The sequence below is a fragment of the Colobus angolensis genome, unplaced genomic scaffold (assembly GCF_000951035.1).
Source record: "Colobus angolensis palliatus isolate OR3802 unplaced genomic scaffold, Cang.pa_1.0 Scaffold136, whole genome shotgun sequence".
Taxonomy (NCBI): domain Eukaryota; kingdom Metazoa; phylum Chordata; class Mammalia; order Primates; family Cercopithecidae; genus Colobus; species Colobus angolensis.
In genome coordinates, this window is record NW_012114444.1 from 2376265 (window position 1) to 2387162 (window position 10898).

Consider the following 10898-nt stretch of genomic DNA (forward strand, 5'->3'; position numbering starts at 1 on the left):
AAAACAAAACAAAACAAAACAAAAAAAGCGTTAGGAAGGCAGAGTTTATTTCCTGAATATGTTCTTCCACGCGCAGATCTCACTTCACACTCAGAAAACATCCCCAGAGACAGTATTTCAAAAACAAACTTTGCTGGGGTCTTCTGTCTGCTTCAATGGGCTCTTTTCTGGTCAACTTCTCCCTTTTCTACTTCTAGAGAAAAACCTCGGGGCCTGAGTCTATGCTGAGCATCTTTGCTGGCCTCTTGCCCTTTCTCCTTCTCCAGTAAGAATTTTTTTTTTGCGGGGGGAGGGGGCACTTCCTCGGCCCCAAGGGCGCCAGCCCTGCAGGCTCCAGCGACTCTCAGTTCCCCTAACCCAGGGAACACACCAGTCCCTTGAAAAGGACCCCAGCACCCTTTCTTTCAGGTGCTGTCCCCATCCCACCAGGATCTCAAAATGTCCTAACACTGGTATGAAGACTTGGACTCAAGTCTTACAAACCCATTTTTACGTTTTCCTCAGATCTGGGCTCTGCGCGGTGGCTCACATCTATAATCCCAACACCTTGGGAAGCCGAGGTGGCAGATGGCTTGAGCCCAGGAGTTTGAGACCAGCCTGAGCAACACAGAGAGATACTGTCTGTACAAAAAACAAAATAAAATAAATTAGCTGGGCACAGTGGCACGTGCCTGTAGTTCTAGCTACTTGGGAGACTAAGGCAGAAGGACTACTTGACCCCAGGAGTTGGAGGCTGCAGTAAGCTTTGATTGCACCACTGCACTCCAGGCAGGGCAAAAGAACAAAACCCTGTCTCTTAAAAAATAAATAAACAAAGCAGATCTGAAGGTTCAGGAAGTCGGTGAACGAGACTGGGGAGCCGGTGTTGACCACCACGGGCGACCTGCTGAAAGTTCAATTACATGTTGTTACTCTGTGCCCATCAGAAATACGCAGGGCACTCCGGATATGCTGGACACAGAGAGTGCACCAATCACATGAAGATTCTAAAATCGCTTCTGAGGTTAAATATCAACTCTAAGTTTAAATTATTGAAAATAATATAAGTTCTGCCTGGGCACGATGGCTCACGTCTATAATCACAGCAGTTTGGGAGGCCAAGGTGGGCAGATCACCTGAAGTCAGGAGTTCGAGATCAGCCTGGCGAACATGGTGAAACCCTGTCTCTACCAAAAAATACAAAAAGTAGCCAGGCATGGTGGCACACGTTTTAATCTCAGCTACCCAGGAGGCTGAGGCGGGAGAATCGCCTGCACATGGGAGGCAGAGGTTGCAATGAGCCAAGATTTAGCCACTGCCCTCCAGCCTGGGCAACAGAGCAAGACCCTGTCTCAAAAGAAAAAAAAAAAAAAGAAAAGAAAAAAAGAAAATATAAGTTTTATTTAATAATTTAAAAATATACATCAGCAAGCAGAGCTAACAAACAACTGTGCACAGAGCCTTATGTGGCATTTTGCTGAAAGGGAAAACGTTCCCACTATTAACAAGGATAGGGTTCTGTCTTAGAAAGGACCCTAAGGGGCCAGGCACGGTGGCTCACACCTGTAATCCCAGCACTTTGGGAGGCCAAGATGGACGGATCACAAGGTCAGGAGTTCGAGAACAGCCTGGCCAATATGGTGAAACCCCATCTCTACTAAAAATACAAAAATTAGCCAGGTGTGATAGCAGGTGCCTGTAGTCCCAGCTACTCAGGAGGCTGAGGCAGGAGAACAGCTTGAAGCAGGGAGGAGGAAGTTGCAGTGAGCCGAGATCACGTCACTGCACTCCAGCCTGGGCGACAGAGTGAGACTCCAGCTCAAGAAAGAAAGGAAAGAAAGAAAGAAAGAAAGGACCCTAAGGAAACCATCCAACCTTCCACTTCAAAGAATGCTCCTCCTCCTGACAGTTCAAAGCCACGTGTCAGAAACTTTCAAACTCATTCCCGTGGGGATCACACTGTGGTCAGGCACGGCCAGGGAGCTATGCCCCTCGGTCCCCATGGCCCCGCTGAGCTTCGCAGGGAGGCAGCTGGGGCGTGGGGGCAGCAATCATAAGCCAAGGTGCCAGGGCAGCCCCAGGGAATGGGTTCCACAGGCCCGGTTCTGCCCCACAAGAGGTCACATCCAGCACAGCCACAGAGCAAGTGACCCCAGAGGACCCACAGGAAGATCTTCAGTGTCTCAGCCAAGAGGTAAGCTTGGCCACCCCGACACTGGCTCAAGCCGACGTGCACATCAAACCAGCTTCCAGGGCCAAGCAAAGTTCCCGGTGCGGCATCGCGTACTGAAGAGCACCTGCCACCCGCTCAAGGTCAAGGCTAACACGTGAGCCCAACTACAGTGCAGAGCAGAACTAGGTCAGGCTGGGACCGGCCAAGGAGCAAACCAAAGCCACTGTCACGTCCCTGCAGGACTTCTCCTTCCCCAGAGCAGTCGGCGACCTGGCAGGGCCTAACCTGGCCACTCAAATGCTTGGAAAGATGCTCCCATAACGCTGCGAGGTTGCCAGAGCACCAGGAAGGGAAACAAGTGTCACCTACGAGCATCAGAGTCACAAAGTTTAACGTAACGGACAGAATTAGCTCTCTGTGGAAATTAAAGAACAGAAGGTCTCCCAGATCAAGGCTGGAGGATGGGAAGATGAAATCACGGAGAGCAAGACAAAGCCTGCTGTGACATGAACACACCCAGGGGGAAGCTGGTGTGAGACACCTGCGCCTCCGTGTGGCACTGAAGAGGAGGGGCAGGGGCTGAGGGGCAGGGCTAAGGGGCAGGGGCGCAGCTCTCTTCACCCAGCACCTTCTGAGCCCCGGGGCAGGAGCGACCAATCAGGGCCTCTCTGACACCTCATCCCTCCCTGAGTGTCCAAGCCTTGCGTGGGCAACACTTCTCAGCTAGTATTTCAGCCCTGACACATCCACTTTGCAAACACAGCCCACGCATCACCCGAATGCCTAGAGGCCCTCGCCCCACTGACACCCAGCTGGCCACCAGGCCACAATCTCGTTTCTTTTGCAAAAAAACAAAACTTAACTAAAACAAAGACTCAACATCTCACAGCTTCAGAGCTCAGTTGTAGACTCTCCTCTGGCACTGGAAATGTCATCTGTCTAGTGTAGTCCCCGCAGGCCACAGGTGGCTACAAACACTTGAAATGTGGCGGGTGTGAGGGAGAAGTGAATGCTCGATGCTTATCAGCTAAATTGACTTCACTTCAACAGCCACCCACAGCAGTGGCATCCATCCTGGACATAGCGTCTCGGGGCCCCATGGGGCTGAGCCATCATGGGACCCTGCCCTGCCTGTGCCCAGCCCCACCACAGGGTGGAGGAAGATGGAGGTGGCGGCCGCAGCAAGAGCAGGGGGCTTTGCCAGTCCCAGGTGCAGGTCCAGGCCTCTGTGAGGAGATGCGGGAATGACAGCCGGCCCCGTGCCACAGCTACTTCTCAAACACCAACCCCACAACAATGGAGTGCCATCACGGATGCTGCCAGGCCAGGCCCCATTCCTCCTTCCCAGACCTCCCTGGATTGCTCCGTCCGTGCTCACTGAAACACGCTTTCTGCCAATTGTTGAGAAAAAAAAATCAAGTCTTAATATTCCTGTCATTGTAAAAGCTTAATGGTTATTTTTACAGATTTTGTATAAATTTAGAATCAAATAAACAAGTCATATGCCATTCACAACAATAACCTTTCTTAAAAAGGGAGACGTGCATGGCTGTCTGTCCTCGTCACCATCTGCAGCCCGTCACGAGTGAGGCACGTGCGACTGGCCGCTCGGGCCCTTGCCCTTAAATGCACTGTGTTTTGGTGGCAATGGGATGGAATCAAGAGTGACCTTTATTGAACACTGGTTCTTGATCCTTTAGCCAAATAAGGTTAAGTCCAACTGCATCCGAAGCTCCAGGAGACAGCAGTTCTGAGTGCAGACCAGCTGCCTTTAGGTCTGCGCTGTTTAACCTGAACCACCTCTCCGCTTTCTTCAGGTCTGTATGGTTTTTCTTAGTGTCAGGCTATATGTGGCTCCTCACAAAATCAGCTACCTAACACCACACAGAATGTAACATCTCGTAGCTGAAGAACAGGTTTCAGGCTGGGGGCAATGGGTCATGCCTGTAATCCCAGCACTTTGGGAAGCCAAGGCAGGTGGATCACTTGAGGTCAGGAGTTTGAAACCAGCTGGGCAACATGGCGAAACCCTGTCTCTACTAAAAATACAAAAAAATTACAGGTGGTACACACCTGTAGTCCCAGCACTTTGGGAGGCCGTGGTGGGCAGTTCACTTGAGGTCAGGAGTTCAAGACCAGCCTGGGCAACACGGCGAAACCCCATCTCTACTAAAAATACAAAAAAATTACAGGTGGCACACGCCTGTAGTCCCAGCTACTCAGGGAGGCTGAGGCACAAGAATCACTTGAACCCGGGAGGCGGAGGTTGCAGTGAGCCGAGATCGCGCCACTGCACTCCAGCCTGGGTGACAGAGCAAGACACTGTCTCACAAAAAAAAAAAAGAACCGGTTTCAGCCCTTTATCCTAAGACACCAGTGTGGACACACAAATGGCCCAACGCTGACTCAGGAAGGCCCTGTGCTGAGCGTGCCAGCCAGGCAAACTTGCCAGGCGCACCTGAGGGCTCTGAATCGGTCTGCAATTCATGCAGGAACAGTTTCTACACTGGGAAAAGGTAGGTGAACCGCTCACACTGTGCAGACAGCAGCATCCCCACTGTTTACCATTCTCCACGCCAAGAGGGCGACCTTGAGAGGCAGGCAAAGGTGAGCCCGGCTTGGTCCCAAAAAGCAGCAGTGGGGAGTGGCAATTCTTCCCACTGGGCCTCGTGGCCAATGTGGCCCGACATCCCGGAAGTGGAGCCTAGCACCCCACTCACCACAGTCAACTCCCTCAAGTCTTGTTGCTGACTTAACTGCTTCCTGTGGAATATCAATAGAAGAAAATACATCACGCACCTTGAGGAACATTACCTTGTAATGTAGTAATACAATGTATTTCCAAACACACAAGATGAATGCAAGCTGTTCTGTACAAAAACATTTGTTTTAATCAACCTCCTCCTTATGCAACACAATAAAAAACGGTTCCAATGTGGCCCACGAGACTGGAAGGCAATGGACAGGGCGCATGCCCCACAGCTCACAGGCACCCTGCTCTCAGGAAGCCACGCTGGAGGGCAGAGCGGGCACTCCGAGGGCAGCAGCAGCGCCGGTCAGCCCCCCACCTGCCGCCACTGTGTATCTCTGATGATCAAAACCAACGGCCCTGAGAGCAGTCCAGCCTGTGGCCGCGGCTAGAGGAGAAGGAGACGCCTTGTGCCCACATCTCACATCCCAGCAGGGGCCACAGCAGGCAGCGGACTCGGTGAGGGAGCGGGAGGAAAATTAAGACAGCAGAGGGAAGGGAGTGTGCTGGGTGAGAGGATGCTGTCCTGCAGGGCTCCTGGCCATCCCCAGAGCACCTGCCCAGCCAAGGAGTGGCTGGTTGGCTGGAGTGCCACCTTGTCCTCTGGCCACCTCCTTCTCTGTGGCCTCAGTTCCAGGCCCTCCTCACCATCGTGCCCATCTTCATCCTGCACAGCCCTAATGGGTCCCACTGTGCTGAGAAAACTGTCAGCCTAACATCAGACCTGCCCACGTGGCTGCCAACTATACTTCCTGAGCACCTACAGGCTGGGTTTCAAATCAAGGTCAGGGAAAACCATGAATCTCTAATCCCCCTAACCTCTGCAAAAATAAAACTTTTTTTTTAATTAAAAAATAAAAAAACAAGAAAAAAATTTGTGTTCATTTTTTTTCCCCAGAACAATGACCCAGATTATTCATATTCATGAAGTTCTCAAAGGCGTCCTTGATCTAAAAAAGGGTCCTGACCCCGCAGTGGGCCTCCAGCACTTGGACTCCCTGTGGAGGACCCACCCCAGACCCCCTGAGCTTGTTAAACACGTGTCTTCCTGGGCCCCTCCTGGGAAACCCAAGCTCAGTGAAGCTGGGGCTGGGCCTTGAACCTGCACTTTTAAAAAGTTCCCCCAACTTTTCTGATGAGAAGCAGGGGTGAAAACTCCATGGTGTTAACCCAGGAGCCTTCTCCCCTGACGGCTGAACCAGTGCAGAGGCAGAGCTGCCGGACAGGAGCTGTGGGGCAGGTGCTGGGGCTCCTCAGCTGCCTCTGCACTGGGACCCCTCCCCCGGCCCCAGCTCAGGCACCGCCTGGCTCTGCTTCCACTCAGGTGTTCCAGCATTTCTCACAGGTGAGACTTACTTGGAAGACAGGTGATGATTACAGCGAGACTCCGGGCTCTGCCACGTCATCAAGAGAGGCCGAGCCAGAGCCAGGGCGCTGGCAGGAGCTCACCACCACAAATCCAGCCCATGTCCTCTTTCACAAGAAGAGGGTAGCCCCACACCGCGCACGCACCTGACACCTGGCATCATTATCGGAGTCACTGAAATGTCACTGAATCACAGTCACCCTAGTTTTAAGGCAATAATGGAAGCCGCTCTCCGGCCCAGCACAGTGGCACGAGGTCCCAGGTTACAGCGGGCTCTTTCTCATGATCAGCCTTAGGTTTATTCAGTACAAGGCACAGGCACTCACCTCCACACCACAGTCCTCCTTCCTCTACAGTTGCCTCCATCTTTTTTGGAACCAAAACTCCACACAACTCCCTACACACTGCAGTCCTCCCTGCCTGGTGCTTGCCCAAGAACTCCTCGTCTCAACCCACAACAGGCGCTCTCTGGGCACCCCAAAGGCTACAGTCCCAGCCCCTTTGACAAACAAATGTGCTCAGTGTCTGTTCAGCCGAGAGCTCCTCAGACCCTTCCCACCTCTGACTTGCCTCAGCGTCGGGGCCACAGCGCCCAGGCCCTCAGTGCGCAGGTGAGAGGCACACACCTTACACCCAGGAGAGAGGCCCGACGACCGCCACAAGCCCTGAGGTGCAGGACCCTCTTGAGGCCCCAAACTATAGAGCCAGCCACTAGCTCAACAGGACTGATCCCAGAGTTTGTTTCTCAAAATAAATCAAGCAAGTGTTCCACTGAAAAAAGAAGGCAAGCAAAGAGAAACAGCCACACGCATCAGGCACAAGTCTCAGATCCAGTCCCTTATAAAAGCTCACTTCCACTGCTCAGCTCAACTCAGAGGGCACGGGATTTGCATCAACAGAAGCTCCAGTTGAAAGAACGTGGATGCTGTGAAACTCTGCTAAATGATCCCAAGTTCTTTTCTGAATCTGGAAGGAAAAGGAAAGAAGTGCCAAAAAGTTCACGGAAACAGTGCCGTGAACCATTTAACAGATGTTTCTTATCAAGAGCTGCAGGGGTGGGCCTGGACACCGCCACACTTCCACAGTGGGACCCTAGCCCAAACCAGCAGCCGGAGAGGCCGTGACACCACGCCTGAAACTTACTAGCAAGAACACTCTGAAAAAGCAAAAGTGACAGCAGAGATACAAATCAACTAGCATATGTGGAAAGTACATTTAAACTATCAAACCAGAACCTACCATATTAACTTAGGACTTAAGTCCTTTTTAATAATCAGTCATGTTCAAATACTGACTTCCTTTCAGTGTAGATAAGGTTATAAATCAACTTGAAAATGTGCTACATTTTGGAATTAAACCTTGTACTTGACAATCAGTGCTAAACACTAAACGAAATGTCAACACCCAAACAGGAAGTATGACAATGATTAGGAGAAAATCAGCCCACGCCCAGCCGCACTGCCCACAGAGGCCCCGACGCCAGTGACACCACACACACAGCTGCCCCTCAGCGCGGAAGCCAAGAAAACCCTTGCCTGACAGAGCTGTGTTGTTTGAAACAAGTCACTCTTGAAGAAGTGACCATTCAAGCAGGGGGCAGACTTATCAAAAGACCCTGGGACACCTGAGGGTGTGGCTGCTGCACTGCTGAGCGGCTCCAGGTTCAGCAGGTGGTGGAACCAAGGGTGTCCCAAGCGGCCACAACACATCAGACGCTCGATGCTACATTTTCACACAGATTCCACACAGGAATCCGTGTTGCAGGCAAAGACACTGAAGTTTGCAGAAGCCAGTGGGAACCCACACAGGACCCAAGAGCCCTGCTCTGGCGCACACCCTTCGCAAAGATGCTGTGACTCAGGAAGGCACGGCGCCAGCGGTGCCTGCACAGCCAGACAAGACGCGGCTTGCACGGGGCCACTAAAGAAATCACCTGGAGGTGGCAGGTTCCCTGTGTGAAGACAGCATAAGAACCTAAAATGTGACAACAATTCTCTTATACAAAATGTCACTTTTGTAATTGGTTGAATGTACTAAAACTCCATTAAAAGTCGAGCAAGTTTTTTTGTTTTTTTTGTTTTTTTTTTTTTTTTTTGAGACAGAGTCTCCCTCAGTCGCCCAGGCTGGAGTGCAGTGGCGTGATCTCGGCTCACTGCAAGCTCCGCCTCCCAGGCCCACGCCATTCTCCTGCCTCAGCCTCCTGAGTAGCTGGGACCACAGGCACCCGCCACCGCGCCCGGCTAATTTGTATTTTCAGTAGAGACGGGGTTTCACCATGTTGGCCAGGCTGGTCTAGAACTCCTGACCTCAGGTGATCCACCGGCTTCGGCCTCCCAAAGTGCTGAGATGACAGGCGTGAGCCACCGCGCCCGGCCGAGCAAGTTTTAAGGACAAATCCAAGACCCATCTGCTGGTACCTCCCGGAGGGCAGAGGAGAGACACTGGGATGGAAGTCAAGTGGCATTTTTTCACGTTCAAACAGCACCCCTGATTAACATGTGGAACACAGCAGGGTCTGACCCTCTCAATGCACTCGAGGCAGGGAAGAAAAATGTCCTACGTGTGTACTCTAAGGCCGTGTGTGAAGTCCACTGGAACTGAACTCAGAACAGAGACCTCAGACTCTGGACTGCACACCCGTCAGCACCCATGCCTCCCAATCCTCCCTCCTCACACAGAGACCGCCACTGAATCTGCCAGTAACAAAGGAGGTGGGTGGCAGGGAAGGTATTCTGGCAAAATCCTGAATAGCCAAACGGTAAATTACCGTATTTCAGAAGAAATGAAATGGCTTTGTAAACACTCAGGCTCACAAAAAAGGAAAGTGTATTAGTTCTATATGTAGCAAAAAAACAAAATTCTGACACACAGTAATGCAGCATGATTAGAATATTCTAAACAAAAATGTTAAATGAAAATCTTGATATTAAAAGGCAGTACAGAGTAGTGTTTAAGAGTGTGAACCCTGGAGCCTGGGTTCAAATTTGTATTTCATAATTTACTGTTGTGTGGTTTGGGTAAGTTACTTAACCTCTCTGTTCCTTAGCTTCCTCATGAATGAACTAACGGTAACGTCAGTACCTGTCAAGCGGGCTGTTCACACTCGAGTGGGAAGCTCACCTGTCGAGTGGGACGATCACACGAAGAAAGAGAATACAACATGCTGGTAACAGTACTGGAACAATCAGTATTAAATATTACCGTCTGCTCAGGTAAGAGCCGTCATTAACAGATGGACACATGAAGAAAACAAGGTAAAGTCTTTAAGGGACTCGGTCATTCCCTCACTCTTCGCCACATTCTAAAAGACAACACTGCGGCAGGCACTGGGCTGGGCAGGGAGGAAGTGCCACCGACGAAGTTCCTGTCCTCAACAAGGGGAAGGGAACTGGTATTCTGGGGCATGTACTAGGTGTCAGACTGAGGTAGAAAATGATTTCGTGGCAGGGCGCGGAGGCTCACACCTGGAATCCCAGCACTCTGGGAGGCTGAGGCAGGTGGATCCCTTGAGATCAGGAGTTCGAGACAGCCTGGCCAACATGGTGAAACCCCATCTCTACTAAAAATAAAAAAATTAGGCAGGCGTGGTGGCCGGCGCCTGTGGTCCCAGCTACTCAGGAGGCTAAGGCAGGAGAATGGCTTCAAGCTGGGAGACGGAGGTTGCAGCGAGTCAAGATCGCACCACTGCACACCACCCTGGGTGACGGGGCGAGACTCCATCTCAAAACATAAAACAAGAAAATGATCTCGTCTGCTCCTCTTATCAGCAAAGTGCTACCTGTCCGATGAAGGAGCTGAGGCTGACAGCCGGAAAAGGGGCCCTGGGCACCAGTTAGGAAGGGCAGCAGGGACGGCCGTGGCTACCCAGCATGTGGCCCCTGCGCCAGTTTCGGGCTCCTCAACTCTCTGCTGTCCTCGCCACAAATCCAGTGGGTGGGAAGGCCGCACAGTACCCAGTCAGGCCCGCAGCAGGCACTGGAGAAACGTCTGTCCAAGCAAACCGAATGGGACCCCTTCTCCAGGCGTCCCGGGCAATCATCCCAAAGCGGCCGGAGCCAGGCCAGGACCTGTCCTAGAGGACGGCTCAGATAAAAACGCCCCTGGGAGGTGACCCTCACCCCAGGAGAGCCTGCAACACCCCGACACCCACCACCTCGCCGTCGGTCCCCCGATGAAGCGGCGAGGCTGAGGTGCTGTGACGATCTAACAGTCTTGGCCTGGGCTTATAAACTTGGAAAGTCTAAAGACGTATTCTTCTGAGTACCAAAATATAACTGACCAAAGAAGGAACCTCTTAAAATTACATTACCAAAGATAGGTGCTAGGTAGCAAGTTCTCAACCGTGTGTAGTCTGCTAAGAGTTATAAATGAAAAACAGAAACAGAGCCCAGGGGAATGGACGAGGGCCCGCGGGCACCCTCCCTGGGAAGACACAGGCCTGCGGGACAAGAAGACCAGGGTCGGAGTGGGGCTGCGTCTCCCTGCCCTTCCTCCCGGCGGAACTCGCCCTCCTCACCTACAGGATCGCCCTAAATGCGTACGAAATCCTTCCCTGTTCCCGGTGAGCTGCTGAGAGAGGGCGAGTCCGCGAGCAGGTGCGTCCGTCCCCACTTCCTGCTCGGCGGGGCATC

At 52.1% G+C, this 10898-nt stretch overlaps 1 protein-coding gene across 1 annotated transcript in view; it reads right to left on the bottom strand.

Annotated features, from left to right (window-relative positions):
* OSBPL2 (oxysterol binding protein-like 2) overlaps nucleotides 1-7240 on the bottom strand; it is a 52647-nt gene extending 45407 nt beyond the window's left edge. The window contains exon 1 of the mRNA XM_011934488.1: nucleotides 6894-7240. The gene's annotated coding sequence lies outside the window, so the exon portion shown is untranslated. The remainder of the gene's footprint in view (nucleotides 1-6893) is intronic.
* Between the last annotated feature and the right edge of the window lie 3658 nt (nucleotides 7241-10898).